The sequence below is a fragment of the Triticum dicoccoides genome, chromosome 1A (assembly GCF_002162155.2).
Source record: "Triticum dicoccoides isolate Atlit2015 ecotype Zavitan chromosome 1A, WEW_v2.0, whole genome shotgun sequence".
NCBI lineage: Eukaryota > Viridiplantae > Streptophyta > Magnoliopsida > Poales > Poaceae > Triticum > Triticum dicoccoides.
In genome coordinates this window covers 24,347,778-24,365,551 of record NC_041380.1, presented here as the reverse complement: position 1 = coordinate 24,365,551, position 17,774 = coordinate 24,347,778, and positions in this window count along the sequence as shown.

Below are 17,774 nucleotides of genomic sequence, written 5' to 3'. Positions count from 1 at the left end.
CTCTCCATTCTTGAAGGGAGATCGGGAGTTGGTCCTTCACAAGAACTCCGCACTGACGAATGAACTTGTCCGCAATCTTCTTAGGCGCTAATGGTTCTCCATTAGGTTTGATGGCCTCGATATTGTACTTTACGCCCTCCTTTGACTTTTTGTTCGGGCCTCGTTTCCTGTTGCCTGAAGATTTGCTCGATCTGGATGGCTGAAAGAAGAAAGATCGATTCGTTAATATATCTTCAAGTCATTTAAAACATGTGATGATCACCAGATGCCTGCTTATATAAATATATATACCTTGCCGGTCTTTGTTGTTTCAAGATCAACATTTTCTTCGTCATGTTCATAGTTCATGACGTCATCAACTCGGTCGTCGTGATCGAATATCATATCACCCTCCCCGATGTTGTTTAGATATTCGGAGCCGTCATAATCTTATTCATTCTGATCATCATCTGGCCCGCGAGGATTGCATATGATATTGAACAGGGCCTCTTCTCCCTCTCTGCCGGTATTGTCCGCCATAGGTTTTGTTTAACTAATCCAAAAGAAATATATTCAAATTACAATGCATGGATGCAATCAATTAATAAGGAAAACTGAATCAATCATAGTACATAATAAGCATCATCGAATATAATCTCAAATACGTCGTCTCGAATAATAGACATAATCTCGAATACATTGTCTCGAATAATATATATAATCTCAAATAAATCATCTCGAATATTATATATCGAATACATCACTAGCTAGCTAGCTAGCTAGCTAATAAAGATCGAATACTAGAGAGTAATCTAGCTAGGCGGTGGACAACCAAAGTGAAGGAACCATCACTGGATCATAGCTCGGGTGATCTCCCCAAAGAACCTACCAGGTATTGGAGAACCTGACGTCCATAGCAGCCATGTAGAGATGGACGTGCTCGTCCTCCTCCCTGACACGGCGACGTACCACCTACGGCGGGGCCGGCTCCCTCCGCACCGAAAGTGGCCCACCCGAATGCCACTAAAGGAGATGAGGGTCGACGACGGGACCCGGGGCCGGGTTCCTCATCAAACGTCGCGCCCCTGAAGGTAGCACCTCCCAGTGCCAGCCCAGCGGAGCCCAATCCCGGACATGGGTCCGCTGAAGTAGGACGTCGTCGCGAATGGGTCGACGGCGAGGATGCGGGTCGGGCATCGTCGACAACAAATACTATATGCCGCAAAAGTAAAGTAAGATTTTTTAAATGGTGGATTGTGATTTCATATATGCAAATTCTAAAGTTTATAACTAAAACTAACATTTCTAATATTTTTATAACTAAAACTAACATTTCTAATATTTCTATAACTAAAAAACATTTCTATATAACTAACATTTCTAATATAACTAACATTTCGAATATTTCTATATAACTAACATTTCTATAACTAAAACTAACATTTCTAATAATTCTATATAACTAAAACTAACATTTCTAATAATTCTATATAACTAACATTTCTAATAACTATAACTAAAACTAATATTGTGTGTGTGTGGTTGGCGGCCGGGGAAGGAGCTCACCGGCGAGGCGCGACGACGGGGGGCAGCGACGGGGACGGGGACGGAGACGGGACGGCGAAGACGGGGACGGGGACGGGCCGGGCGGGGATGACGGGAGGACGGGGCGGGCGCGGCGCGGCGACGGGGACGGGGACGGCGACGGCGACGGAAGGCAACAGGGACGGCGACGGGGGCGGTGACGAGGGGCGGCGGCGACGGGGCAGAGGAGAAAGAAGCAGAGGGAGAGATAAGAAACTGACAAAATTTTTGAAGTGTTTTCTTATATAGAACCCACCTTTAGTACCGGTTGGATCCACCAACCGGTACTAAAGGTCTGTTTTGGCCAGGCGAAGCGGCGGGAACCGCACCCCCTTTAGTACCGGGTCGTGGCACCAACCGGTACTAAAGGCCCCCCTTTAGTACCGGTTGGAGCCACGACCCGATACTAAAGGGTGTGCGCTGCCAGGCGAGGGGCGCAGAAGTTTAGTCCCACCTCGCTAGCCGAGGGGCACTCGCACCTGCTTATAAGCCCCGTCGTCGCTGCTGTCTCGAACTCCTCTCTTAAGCAGGCCTTTTGGGCCTACCTCTGCTGCGATGCCCTGTTGGGCCTACTGGGCTAGCAGGCCTGCATCCTGGCCCAACTAGAATTTGGGTTTCTAGTCGTACGCAGGTCGTTGTGGCCCAGTAGGTGGGCATTTTTTCTTATTTTTTTCTTTCTTCATTTTTGTTTTATTTATTTTTGAGTTGTTTTTTGTTGTATTTAGAGTTTTTTTGTGAATATTTTTGCTTTAGGAACAAAAAATTTACAAACTTTCTGTTAGTTTCGGTAGTTTACAAATTTGAATAGTTTAAATTTTGAATTATTTGAAATTTGTGTGAATCACTAGTTTGTGAATAACTTAACTTTAAAAATAGATTTTTCAGTGATTCTTTTTTTTTATGTTTAATATTAGTGTGTTTTATCATTATATTCAATTTGGTAATGCTTAGGTTATTTAAAAAATAAAATGCCATTGTAACGGATGAGTTTTTGTCCGAAACCCTGATACTTCTAAAGGGATTGTCCATTTTGTACACGAAGTGCATCCAGTTTTTACGTTAACCCTCTCTACTTTTTTGCACATGCTATATGGGTGAAATTATGATAACATGCCAACTTTCAACCTTTTCTGAGTTCATTTGAAATGTTTTTCAATTTCAGGGTCATTTAGCTGAAAAAATCAGTAAATGCATGAAAGAATTTGCTTACACATAAAATTTCTTCGCGTTTCAAATGCCAAAACACATAACTAGCTACCCTAACTATTACAGAGATTCCCTCCTGGGTGTGAAACACAGAAGAAAGTGATGATAGTGAAGCCGATCACATCCCAGATCTTTGGATGTGAAACTTTTTCTTCGCGTGTGTCCCTTTGCACCGTAGCCATAGAAAATCTTCATCATTTAACTAGATGCTCGGGTCAACATTCACTGTGAATGGAGCAATTTCATGAAACTTTTCATAATCTCCTGACATGTCTGTCTTGTCATCCACTCCCACGATGTTTCTCTTCCCAGAAAGAACTATGTGCCGCTTTGGCTCATCGTACGATGCATTCGCTTCCTTATCTTTTCTTTTTCTCGGCTTGGTAGACATGTCCTTCACATAGAAAACCTGTGCCACATCATTGGCTAGGACGAATGGTTCGTCTGCATACGCAAGATTGTTGAGATCCACTGTTGTCATTCCGTACTGCGGGTCTTCCGTTACCTCGCCTCGTGTCATATTGACCCATTTGCACTTAAACAAAGGGACCCTCAAACCACGTCGATAGTCAAGTTCCCATATGTCCTGTATATAACCATAATATGTTTCCTTTCTCGTCTTGCTTTCTGCATCAAAGCGGACACCACTGTTTTGGTTGGTGCTCTTCTTATCTTGGGTGATCGTGTAAAATGTATTACCATTTATCTCGTACCCTTTGAAAGTCATTATATTCGAAGATGGTAACTGGGACAGGAAGTACAGGTCATCTTCAATAGAGGCGTCATGCATGGTACGTGTCTGCAACCAGCTGGCGAAACTCCTGGTTTGTTCACGTGTAATCCAGTCATCAGACCGCTCCGAGTGTTTGGAGCGTAGCAAATTCTTGTGTTCATCCATATACGGAGACACCAAGGAGGAATTCTGTAGAACTATGTAGTGTGCTTCAGTGAGAGAATGTCCGTCCATACATATTATTTGTTCCCCTCCTAGCGTGCCTTTTCCATCTAGTCTGCCCTTATGCCGCGATTCAGGAACACCAATTGGCTTAAGGTCAGAAATAAAGTCAATACAAAACTCAATGACCTCCTCATTTTCATGGCCCTTGGAGATGCTTCCTTCTGGCCTAGCACGGTTATGAACATATTTCTTTAAGACTCCCATGAACCTCTCAAAGGGGAACATATTGTGTAGAAATACAGGACCCAAAACGTTAATATCTTCACATAGGTGAACTAGGACGTGCGTCATGATGTTGAAGAAGGATGGTGGGAACACCAACTCGAAACTGACAAGACATTGCACCAAATCATTCTCTAACCTTGGTATGATTTCCGGGTCGATTACCTTCTGAGAGATTGCATTGAGGAATGCACATAGCTTCACAATGGCTAATCGAACATTTTCCGGTAGAAGCCCCCTCAATGCAACCGGAAGCAGTTGCGTCATAATCACGTGGCAGTCATGAGACTTTAGGTTCTGAAACTTTTTCTCTACCATGTTTATTATTCCTTTTATATTCGACGAGAAGCCAGACGGTACCTTAATACTGAGCAGGCATTCAAAGAAGATTTCCTTCTCTTCTTTGGTAAGAGCGTAGCTTGCATGACCCTGATGTATGCCGTCTTTTCCGTGCATACGTTGCTGGTCCTCCCGTGCCTCAGGTGTATCTTTTGTCTTTCCATACACGCCCAAGAAGCCAAGAAGGGTCACACAAAGATTCTTCGCCACGTGCATCATGTCGATTGCGGAGCGGACCTCTAGGTCTTTCCAATAGGGCAGGTCCCAAAATATAGATTTCTTCTTCCACATGGGTGCGCGTCCGTCAGCGTCATTCGGAACAGGTTATCCACCAGGATCCTTTCCAAAGACCACCTTCAAATCCTTGACCATATCATGTACATAAGCACCAGTACGGTGGCGAGGCTTCATCCGGTGATCCGCCTCACCTTCGAAATGCTTGCCTTTCTTTTTTACGGGATGCCTTCTCGGAAGAAATCGACGATGTTCCAGGTACACATTCTTCTTACAATTAGCCAAATATATACTGTCGGTATCGTCCAAACAGTGCGTGCATGCGCGGTATCCCTTGTTTGTCTGTCCTAAAAGGTTACTGAGAGCAGGCCAAACATTGATGGTCACGAACATCAACGCCTTTAGGTCAAATTCTTCCCCCATGTGCTCATCCCATGCACGTACACCTGTTCTATTCCATAGTTGTAAGAGTTCTTCAACTAATGGCCTTAGGTACACATCAATGTTGTTGTCGGGTTGCTTAGGGCCTTGGATGAGCACTGACATCATAATGAACTTCCGCTTCATGCACAACCAAGGAGGAAGGTTATACAAATATAGAGTCACAGGCCAGGTGCTATGGTTGCTGCTCTGCTCCCCAAAAGGATTAATGTCATCTGCGCTTAGACCAAACCATACGTTCCTTGCATCATCTGCAAACTCCTTCCCGTACTTTCTTTCGATTTTTCTCCACTGCGACCCGTCAGCGGGTACTCTCAACTTTCTGTCTTTCTTACGGCCTTCTCTGTGCCATCGCATCGCCTTGGCATGCTCTTTTTTTTTGGAACAAACGTTTCAACCATGGTATTATAAGAGCATACCACATCACCTTGGCAGGAATCTTCTTCCTGGGACGCTCGCCCTCGACATCACCAGAGTCATCGCGGCTGATCTTATAGCGTAATGCACCGCATACTGGGCAAGCATTCAAATACTCGTACTCACCGCGGTAGATGATGCAATCATTAGGGCATGCATGTATCTTCTGCACCTCTAACCCTAGAGGGCAGACAACCTTCTTTGCTTCGTACGTACTCTCAGGCAATTCGTTGTCCTTTGGAAGCATATTCTTTATCAGTACCAGCAACTTTCTAAATCCCTTGTCAGATACACCATTCTCTGCCTTCCATTGTAGCAATTCCAGTGTGGTGCCCAGCTTTTTCTTGTCACCTACGCAATTCAGGTACAACAATTTTTTGTGATCCTCTAACATGCGCTGCAACTTCTTCTTCTTCAAATGACTTGCGCAGTTTCTCTTTGCATCGGCAATGGCCCGACCTAGATCATCAATGGGCTCATCCGATGCCTCTTCTTCAGCTTCTTCCCGCATTGCCGGCTCAGCTTCTTCCCGCATTACCGGCTTAGCTTCTTCCCTCATTGGTGTATCATCGTATTCAGGGAACCCATGGCCAGGATACCTGTCGTCGTCCTCTTCTTCTTCATTGTCTTCCATCATAACCCCTCTTTCTCCATGCTTGGTCCAAACATTATAGTGGCGCATGAAACCGGACTCAAACAGGTGGACGTGAATGGTTCTTGACGTAGAGTAATTGTGACCATTCTTACAGCCAGCACATGGACAAGGCATAAAACCATCCGCCCGCTTGTTTGCCTCAGCCGCAAGCAGAAAAGTATGCACACCATTCATGAACTCGGGAGAGCATCGGTCATCGTACATCCATTGCCGGCTCATCTTCAATACACGGCACCGAAAACACCAAATTAATACAATACATAAAGTTCATACATAAAGATCATACAACACTTAAATGCAACAAACAAATAACTCTCTAGCTAAAGAATTTAAATGCAACAACAAATGCGATCAAGATCGCAACTAAGGTAACAATTGATCCAACAGCATAATGATGCCAAGCCTCACTATGAATGACATATTTTCTAATCTTTCTAATCTTCAAGTGCATTTTCTCCATCTTAATCTTGTGATCATCGACGACATCGGCAACATGCAACTCCAATTCCATCTTCTCCCCCTCAATTCTTTTCAATTTTTCTTTCAAATCCTTGTTTTCTCTTTCAACTAAATTTAACCTCTAGACAATAGGGTCGGTTGGAATTTCTGGTTCAACTACCTCCTACATACAAATATCTATGTCAACTTGATGGGCATAATTTGTCATAAACACGAAATGCAACCAATAGTTTTAAAAGAGAATATACCACATCCGAATCAAAACCCGGACGAGGGCCGACGGGGACGGATATCAAAACCATGGCACTATGTATAACAAACAATGTATGGGTAAGATAATTATACGAGTAACTATATATCGAAATCACACAAACATCAATTTTTTTATATAAAACTTCATGAACAAGATGCTCACCACAAGGTGGTGCCGGCGACGGGACGTTGCACGCGATCGACGGTGGTTACGACGGAGATTTAGAAGGCACTAAGTAAACCACACCTACATATGCAAACTAAGTGTTATTTTTGACCTCAAGTTGCATGTAATCAAATACTAGCACATATATATAATTCCTCCCAAATTACTAAACTCAAAAATCAATCACTATATAAAGCATTGCACTAGCTAATCTAGCAATGAGAGATGAAAGGACAAAGTTGCTAACCTTTGTGATCATTTAAATGGATGGGGGCCTTCAAATCTTGACAAATTTTGGGCAAAATGTGTGATGAGCTTGAGAGAAAGAGGGAAAAGAACAGAGAGGAGAGGGGAAAGGGGAAGAACATAGCGAGCTCGGGTGGACGAAGGGTCTATATAGGACGACCTTTAGTACCGGTTCATGATACGACCTGGTACTAAAGGTGCTGGACGGGCTCCGGACTGACAATATCATGCCACCACTCACTTTAGTACCGGTTCGTGGCACGAACCGGTGCTAAAGGTTCACCACGAACCGGTACTAATGAGAGCGGCCGGCTAGCCGTTGGAACCGGCACTAATGCACACATTAGTGCCGGCTCAAATTCAAACCGGCACTAATGTGCTTCACATTTGACCCTTTTTTCTACTAGTGTGGCCAAACCCGTGACTCCCGCGCGGCGCCTTGCCCCCGGTGTGGCGCATCCTCGATCTACATCATCCGGCTCCACCCACCCTCCCTCCTCGACCTCCCGGTGACGGTGGCTCGGCCCGGCCATCCTAGATGCCACATCCCCACGCGTGTGCCCGGTCGTCGGATCCGGTGGAAGCAAGGATCGGCCCCTATAGGCGAATCCGAAGAGAAGAGAGCGGGTCGTTGCCTGCAACCGCCGCTCATGGACGCCCGTGTTGTCCATCAGGTAAATCGGGAAAGAACAGGGCGAGGTGAATCAAGCGGGTGGCGGCGGCGGAAGGAGCCTCCCGTCGTCCTCTGCTCCGGCCGCCCCTTGGCTAGTCGACGCCCGTGCCTCCTTGCCTTCCCGTAGTCCTCTTCTCCGGCCGCCCCTTGGCTAGCCGACGCCGGTGCCTCCTTGCCTTGGACGCCTCTGCCTCCTCATGTAGCCCGACAACCACCGCTCCTGCTCCACCTCGCCGCGTGGTAGAAGCCGTCTCCGCCGCACACGCCCCGGCGAGCATCCTCCATCCCTCGCGCAATCCACGGCGGCCGCTAGCGCACGTCAAAATGGGCGCTATGGATAAGAGGAAGGCGTTCTTTTCTGTACATAAAGGACCACGGGTGGAATACATAAGAGTACAGGGTTTATGTTGTTAAATTTAAATCATTTTCTCAGATCTGCTTAGACAGGGATTGCAGATCGAATTCTCAAAAAGAAATGGTGTTTTTTGCAAAATTGCTGACGGCGTATGACGAGAAGCAATCGTTGGTCTATTATTAGGGAGAGATAGTTAAGCAGTAACTAAATGTTCCACGAAGCCTAGGTGTCATCCATCACGCGTGGATTCACCATGCGATTGCACGGTATTCAGGCCACGGGTATCATGCGTTACCAGTTAATTAGCAGGAAATTTTGATTCCCCGGCCCTGAGTTGGCACCTTTTGCTTTGCCACTTATCCCAGCTATTTGCGGACATCGCACACCGGCCTCTCGTGCTGTCCGTCCAGGTAAAAGTTAGTTCAACGCCGCACGCACACGAGCATCAAGTGACTAGCACGCTATCGCTAGATTGCTTGATTACGGACATAAATTGAACAGCACTTGATCGATCCGCCGTGTAGAGTGGTAATAGAACAAGCAAGTTTTAGCTAGCTTTTCTTACCCTAGAACGGACGGTGGATGAAAAGGTAATGGACCAGATTTTGGAAAAGTAGTACTATACTTTTTTTTGCAGAGACAACCTTGCAGTATGTACAAATTAACACGCACTCCACAGACCACACTCCGATCAAAATAAATCTGTGTGTTTACTTTTTTGCTTCAAACTAAAAGGGGTCATATATTTTTAAACTAAATGTATGATTTCAGAACCAATTTGACAACCTTTTTTACTTGATGAGATCTTTGAATCGAAATCAATATTGAGTGTATGTTTCAAAATCAGTATTTTGTTGCTTTGAAATTTAACTCAAAACTTGACTGGAACATTTACACGTTTTAAAAAATTTCGGTGAGGAATATCTACATCTTTCTCAAATGTGTGTCCTACGTTCACATTTTTCGAGTACATCAAATTCCAAGTCAAGCTTCAAAGAAGCAAATGATAATAATTTATCGAAACATATTCAACGTTGATCATATTTCAAAGATCTCGCTGAGACAAAAATTACAGTTCAAACGGATCTTAAATGAACATCCGGTTCAAAATATATGAACTATTTTGTGTTCGGACAGAAAAATATACATACAGATATTTTTATGGGTGTGTGTGCTATGGAGTGCGGATTAGTTTGTACAAACTGTGAGGTTCTATCTGCAAAAATGGTATAGTCCAACTTTTGACCAAAATCTGATCCATTGCTTTTTCATCTAAGGGTCATGAATCTGCTGGTGCATTGGGTGCACAAATGGGATCGGTGCACAGGATACATTCTCGAACTGATGCGCTTGCCTGCAGTATAGTACAATAATTAATCTGCCGACTATGAGAGAATCCTGGAGTACTTTTAACTAATTCGCCAGTGCAGCATTGTACGTTCCAGGAAGATGTCACGTGTTGGCCGATCAAGGTTACTTTGCATTTTCTAGCCGTCTAAGGGAGAAAAAATGAGATGAAGGAGCAATCATGCATGCGTATATCTGCTCCAAAGTGGCATCAGGTGCGCCTCCGTTAGTAACATGATTCCTGCTTGATCAAGGTTTCACGCGTTGAAAAGTGGACGGATGATACTTCTTCGTCAGGTGCGCCCCTGTCAGTAATACGGCACTTGATGATATATATAACTTACACAAAACGGAGCTAAGTTTCTTTAAGCTACACATGTTCTGATTTTCATGGCATGCACACACATGTGCGGCGGCAGGAGGCCGGGGGTGGCGGTGCACAAACCTAGCTCAAGTCAACGGCGATGTGCGACGACGCGTCCCGATGACGGTAAGTGGTGTCAGTGCGTCAGGCATTTCAAGCGTAAGTGCAACATTCCTAGACACACATATAAACAAGCTAATTAGGCTACCTAGCTGCAACAGAGTATATCTGGGCATGGATGTGATTGCGGTTGTTACCTACCGACGACTATTCTGACCCCTACCCATGACCAGATCAACTGCCCTGGTCGGCCATGCCATGCAGGTCATGTTGGACAACTTAATATTCCCTCCGTTCACTTTTATAAATCGTCCAGACAATAAAAATATGAGCTACTTTGCATCATATCTGAAATGTCTTCAAGGCCTTATAAAAATGAACAGAAAGAGTATTATTTTTCTTCCTTTTATGAATTCAAATCTATGATAAAAGATTCATAGAAGTACAAAACATCTTAAACAATAATAAAAATTGCATTGAGGCCCCTAGATCACCAAACGACCACTGTCGCCGCTAGAACAAGGCATTGATGCACTGCCGAAACTTCCCAGAATCAAGCAAAGCTCCATAAAAGAGTGAATGAACAACATTGTGCGACATAGTAATCAATAAAATGAAACTTCAAAACAATCCGGACACCTCTATTTAGCAAAGTTTCATATAGACTATACCTTGATTTAATCTGGCCCTTTCCGTAAATTTTAACTCGCCAAACGAGCAAGATCGCACGTGATACTGCTACAAGAGCCTGGCATGTATCACCATGTACCATAATGTTTTTAACTTTTGATCATCTCTCTATCACTGCTATTAGCTATTTCCTCTCTTCCGGTTTATAAGGTTTATCTCAAAAAAAAATCGTTATATAGGTCTCAAATTTATTGTTCGTCATCCCATGTTCAGATTTCGAGGTTCATTAAAATTGTTGCATGCAGATAAAGAGAAAACTCAGCAATGCATGTACTCCCTCCGTTTTTATTTAGTCCGCGTATTAATTTTGGTCAAAGTCAATTTTCTAAACTTTGGCGAAGTTTATAAACGAAAATAGTAACATATACAATAACAAATGAACAACATTAGGTTTATTATTGATGTACTTTCACGTTGTATAGATTTGTCATGGTAAATGTCTATATTGTTTTTCATAAACTTGATCAAACTTTACAAAGTTTGACTTCGGTTAACTCTAATATACAAAGTAAATAAAAACAAAGGGAGTAATTTTTTTGTCTATTTATTGACCGTGCATGCACACATTGCAATTAATACATTGGTACACACAATTTTTAAGAAAGAAAAGCACATTAATTGTGTACTTTTGCAAACCACAAAATTATTCAATCACTCATCATCTATCATGATTGATGAGATTTTTGAATTAAGCCCTACGAAGATGCATTGCGCAGTATACTTGTGAACTGTGATTCGTCGATGCATTGCACACACACAGCCCCACGGGTAGTCCACGCTGCAGGATTAATTAAAAGGCCATCATTCCACGGGGAGCGAGCTAATATGGCACCTTTTTTGCCCTCTTGTGCTTTGATTTGTAGCAAGAATGCACATCAACACACCTGCCGACTATACTAAAAGCTGGATGCACTCACGCAAGTGGCTGTTTCTCGCAGAGGATTTTACAGGCAACCTAGCTACAGCATGAAGCATTTTGGAAGGAATAAAGCTACAGTAATGGAGTGACTAGCACAACTCCTGTCACTTTTCCGATCGAGAAATCCAGACCGTGGATTCCTGGAAGAAAAGGAGGGCATGCACTTGATGGGTCCATCCAAACCGTCCGCCGCAGTACAAAACTGGTACTAGGAATAATGTAGGATTCCCGCGCGATCACTATGATGGTTACCACTTTAGAAACGGACGGTGTACATTAGTACGTACCACCACTGTTCCGGTTCCTCGCTTCCAGTGCAATAATTCGCCACTATGAACGATCAAGAGAGAGTTTTGGACGTTAACTAACTAGCTAGGTCTATCTGATTGCTTACTATATAGCCAGGGCTAGCAAGTAGCAACATTGTAAGGCCGAGAAATACAATCCGACAGGTGTCTTTTTCTTACGATTCTTTTCCGTTCAAAAGTCAAAACAGAAAAAGGTAACCATAGAAGAATATATATAAAAAATTTAGACCAATCCAAAGACTAACTCTAGTTGGCTTTTATTTATAGAAAAAACTCTGCGAGCACTATGCATCCGAGCCGGAACTTAAACTTGGGTGGGCTGGCAGCTACCCCAGCTACCCAGCCAACAGGTCGACGCCCCCTCCTCACCATGGAGGAATATAAGTGGATTGAAGATGTGATGACAGTCAGATGGCCGCCGATCCACGAATGGTCGAGATCAAGTGGTGTCAGGTCGTCGATGACATGCATAGACGGCACGCGTGCGTACAGCGCTGCAGGAAGCTCAGGTCAATGAGTAAGGTGAGCTACATCCTACAGCGGCACATGTGTAGGCGTCTCGACTGTGGGGCTGGGCTGTCAGTGTGTTTCTCACTCTTTCGGTCCCAATGTTGGAGAAGTGTAGCACATTAGAGAATTTACAGCCGACCTCGAACCGACCTCAACCGACCAGACTGTTCGGTGTCCCTCGTATTCAACTTAAATATAGGGCAGATATGAGACGGTTTCGGACTCGTTTGCCTGACAGGCTCGGCCCATCACTGACCCTACATATATCCCCTCCCATAAACCCTAGACAGCAGTCCGCTCAGTCCACTCCATACTCTTCGTCCCCTTCTCTTCCCAACTCGATCCATGGCAGATGATTGTAACAGCTCTGGCTCCAATGGCGACGAGAGCGATGTCGATGTGGTCGCTCTCCACATTGCTTTGCGCCGCTCCCGTTTAGATCAGGGCCGCAACAGTGGAGGTAGCTCACGGAGCGACGCGTCGTCCCCCTTCGCCCGCCGCCGCTATGCGGGCAACGTTGCCGGGCCCTCCCGTCCGGCGTGCAGCGCCGATGGGAGCACCGCCCGCTCCGCCCCATTCCGAGTACGCCTCCTCGCCGCCAGTACACCCATTGTACCTCTAGAGGGCATCCACGGGCATTGTTGGGTGCTTGTGCCCTCGCCGGCGCCGGTCCGTTCGAGGACGCCCGAGTCGGAGGCGCGGGCCACACGATGCGAGCGGCAATACGTGAGGGAGGCCATGGTGGCGGCCCGACGGACGACGCGTCGGCAAGGCACTAGGCACTCGTGCGCTCTTCGGTCGATCCCGAGGACGCGCTCATTGCGTCCATCCTCTAGCGCTCCCTGGCAACAAGGGAGACGCATGCGCAGCGGCTGCGGGGAAAGAACGCCAAAGCGCTCCGGCTCGCTATCGAGTTGTTGGAGCGCGAGGCATCGGTGAAGGCGGTGGCGGTGGCGAAGGCGAGGAGGCACACCCAAGAGTAGGAGCGCTTGATTCGGAGGTTTAACGGTGGTCACATGGAGTTGTCGGACGATTTTGATGATGGATCAAGCTCTGACGACGACGACCCTACGGTGGCCGACGCCTACACCGAATGCCAAAGCAGCACCGCTGACTGCAAGGGGAAGGGGGCGGTGAGCAAATGGTGATTTTCTTCGCTCTTCCCTATTTAATTAAAAAATTAATCACATGTTTAGGGTATTGTCCAATTGAAATTGCATCTCTTGATTCTCGGATGATCTTTTATGCTAGAATTATGCCCGATTTAACCAGATTTGATGCTAGTTCGTTGGTCTACGTAAGTTTATTTTCATACATGCATATGTTGCATGGATATGTGGGACCAGATTTGAAATACACGGATGCGAACGCACTAAAATGAGGAATGCTCGATAAGTGCCCGTGGGCACTCCCGAACACGTCCACGGACGTTTGAGGATCAGATTAATGTCTTGGCTGTAGATACTCTTAGCACATGTAGTACAGACACATGCGACGTTCCTCCTTGGGACATGCCTAACTAGCTGCAACATACAGCATCTTTCTTTTTTGTATTGAGGGAATGCAACATACAACATCTGTGTGTAAGTACGTGTCCGGTGCACGGTTAATTACCGAAGACTACTATCAGTAACATACTGACTACTTTATCAGTAATCTATAATACGCTACCCTTCATTAGCGACGGTTGTTGTTCTGTTGTGCTGATTCTTTGGAACCTTAGCACCACAATTTCCCGATTGTGTGCTACAACAAATTTTGTCAGACTCTGACGAGGAAAGGGCGATGACAACAGCGCGTCTTCAACTCGCTTCAGTGCTTCTAGCCGTTGCTAAGTGGTTTACAGGTTGGATGAAATTTTTATTATTTCTTAGCGTTCGTTCTACTACCGTGATTAAAGATGAATAGAATTAAAAAAATTCAAAAAAAATATATATTCTGGGTTCTCTACTATCGCCAGGCCACATGCATGCGGCATGGACGGCAATGGAAATGATCAAATAATCTACACAACAAAAAACTGGGAGAGGAGAAAAAGTGTGTCAACGGCTATGTACGACGACGCGGCCCGGTGACGGTTTGTGGTGTAAGTGCGTCAAGCATTTCAAGCGTACATCAGTTACGTTTGTCACGGTTGGAACATCACTTTTAATCTATTTAGAGACCATTCCTCCCAAGAGAAAAGGCGGCTAGGGTTCTTGCCTTCCGTCGGTGGCGCCGTCGGTCTACTATCTCTTGTGGTCTTAGGGCCGTGGTGTATCCGGCGGATTCCGTCCTTTTGCTGGCGAGAGGGAGTCATTTTAGGTGGTTTTTTGAGTTTCGTTATTAGAGTTTGTGTCCTGTTTATGAAAGCGAGACGGCATCATCGGACAGCGTGTGGAGGTATCTCCAGCGAATCTTGTGGGATTCAGTTGATGGTTACCTTTGGTGGATCTACTTGAATCCGGTTTTCGTTCGTCTATATTTGTGTCCGGTTGTTGTTCTGATCCTTCAAGCGTATACTATCTCGGTATGGATGTTGTTGTTCTGATCCTTCAAGAGTATATTATCTCGGTATGGATGCGATTGCGGTGGTTACCTATTGAGGACTATTGTCGCTGCTACCCATGACCAGATCAACTGCCCTGGGCGGCCACGCTATGCAGGTCACGTTGAACAACATAATATATTTTTTTAATTTTTTTTAAATCTATGGGGCCTGCTACGTGTCGGCTGGCAGATCTTTTAAAAAGATCCACCGCCTCGTGAGTCGCTGAATGTGTGGCACAATCCAGAGGCTCGGCGTCTTCATTTACTTTGCAATAGAGATCTTGTTGCAGAAATACTTGCAACAAAGGCTATGTTGCAGTCTTGAAGAATATATTGTTTGCAACATAGGTTGTGTTGTGGGATTTTTTTCGCTACAGATATTTTGTTGCAGATTTTTTTGCAATAGAGGTTTTTTTGTAGAGTTTTTTTTTTTTTGCCGCAGAGCTGATGCTGCAAAAGCTTGTCTAAGTTGCCGTTTTCATTTGCCGCTATGATTTGCAACACCACTACTCTTGCAAGATAAGGTAAAGAGGCACATGGTAGGCAAGGGAAATAATGAACGTGTGTGAGCGCGTATGGAGAAGCATGGATCAAGGGTGATCCAACGGCTACGCAGGTGGCGGAACTCTCCGCGCGTTCAGCCGACAGAGCATTAGCATTTCCCTAAATCTATTGTAGAACTTCATCAAAAGTACAAAGCATTTCAAACAACAATGAAAATTGTAGTGAGGTCCCTAGATCACTGAACGACACCTATCACCGCTAGAACGAACAATTTGCACGGTTACGCGGGTGTGGGGGCCACGTACCTTCCAAGCCCTGCCCGGTCGCTCGATTGCCTGGCGATTCATGAAGTAGCCGGGGCCCGCACGAGGGCACATTAAGTTTTATTTTTCAGTCGTTGAAACTTGCGTTTTTTATTTGAAACTTGCAATTTTTTCTTACTCGCTTTTACCAAGTTTCATAGATAAAATTTTAAGGTATTTTTTTTTGTCGGTCGTAGACAAAATAAGTCGTGATTTTATTGTTTGCGTGTACTAAGATTCAAGAGTTGAAGCTTCATATTTATTTTTAAAAATTAATCAAAACGTATTCAAAATGTATCTTATCTAAAGGCCCTCGTCACAAGAAGCACGAATATAAAAAAATAACTTAATTTGGACTCTTCGTTCAAAAGATATAAGTTTGAAAATCCCGTCATTGCGTGCCGTGAGACCTGCGTGCCAGAAATCCCCTCCCCTGCTAGAACGAGCCATCGACGCGCTGCCAGAACTTTTCGAAATCGACTGAAGCTCTATAAAAAAAGTGAATGAAACAACATTCATAAAAAAGTAATAGAAAGTCCGAAACATCATTAAAATGAAACTTCAAAGCGCTCGGAACGCCTCTGTTTAGCAATTTCATGTAGGCTATTGATTGATTTAACAACCTAAGAGCATCTCTGGCCCTTTCCGTAATTTTTTTGCGGGGATCTTTCCGAAACGAGCAGGATCACACGTGAAACTGCTACATTGACCTGGCACCTATCAGTGTATCACCATGTATCCACTTGAATGTTATCAACTTTTGATCGTCTCTCTATCACTGCGTAGGTATTCTCTTCACCATGTTTAGGCCTCCTTTGGTTTAGAGGAATTTCATAGGAATTCTAGAGGATAGGATTTTTATAAGATTTTTTTTCTTTAGAGCCATTTGGTTTGTAGGAATGGATTCCTATTCCTACATAGGATTGGTTTCTATCCTTCACATTTCATAGAAAAATAAAAAAGAGCCTAGACTCAATGAAAAAATTCATTTGGTGTCAACCAAATGACATCTTGTTTTCTATTCCTACTTATAAGATTTGAGATACATGTCATTTCATTTCCTACAAGATTTCTATTCTTATAATAATCCTATCCTATGAACTAAAAAGGCCTTAATGTTTTCCTCCGCTACTCCATATGCATGCACGGTATACATGTGAAGCGCGCTCGCACACACACGCACACAGCCCCACGGGTAGTCCGCATGCTGCAAAATTAATTAAAAGGCTACTACTCCACGGGGAGCGGGCCCATGGCACCTTTTCTCCATTGTGCTTTGTGCTTTGTAGGAGGAAGAATGCACATCAACACACCCGCCGCTCGTGATCGATCGATGTCCGTCTAGTCTAGCCGCTGACTAGGCAAAGCTGGATGCACGCAAGTGACTATTTTCTTTGAGAGGATGTATGCAACCTAGCTACAGTAATAATGGAGTGGCCAGCACAACTCCAATCCCTTCCAAGATGGAGGCTCTACTTTACTTTTCCGATCGAGAAATCCAAACCGTGGATTCCTGGAGGAAAAGGCGCGCGGGCACTTGATGGGTCGATTCAAACCGTCCGCCGCGGTACGAGATAGGTAGGAATAATATAATGCTTAGTATACTTAGCATACTTTAGAACGGACGGTGTACGTTAGCACCTACCGCCACCGCTCCAATTCCTCGCTCCCAGTACAATAATTCGCCACAAGGAACGATCCAGACAGACAAACTCCAAAAACTCATATTTTTTTTCTTTTGAGGATACATTAGAACTTAGAACAACTCCAAAAACTCTTGTAAAAATCTTCCATAAAAGCGGTTTTACGGAATGACTGTATAATTTATGGGAAGTTGACCATCAACTACTTTTCTCAGTTCCCATGAACTTCTTCCTGTATTTTTCTTTCAATTTTCCACTAAACAAGCCTAGCTAATAGTCTAGGGCCTGCAAGCCTGTGACACGGCGGTGCGGCCACGCAGTAGTGCAGGGCCAACGGCTGGGCACGGTGACGCGGTGAGGTGTAGCTCAGGCGTGGCACGGCATGGCGGCGAGGTAGCAGCGATGGTGAGGC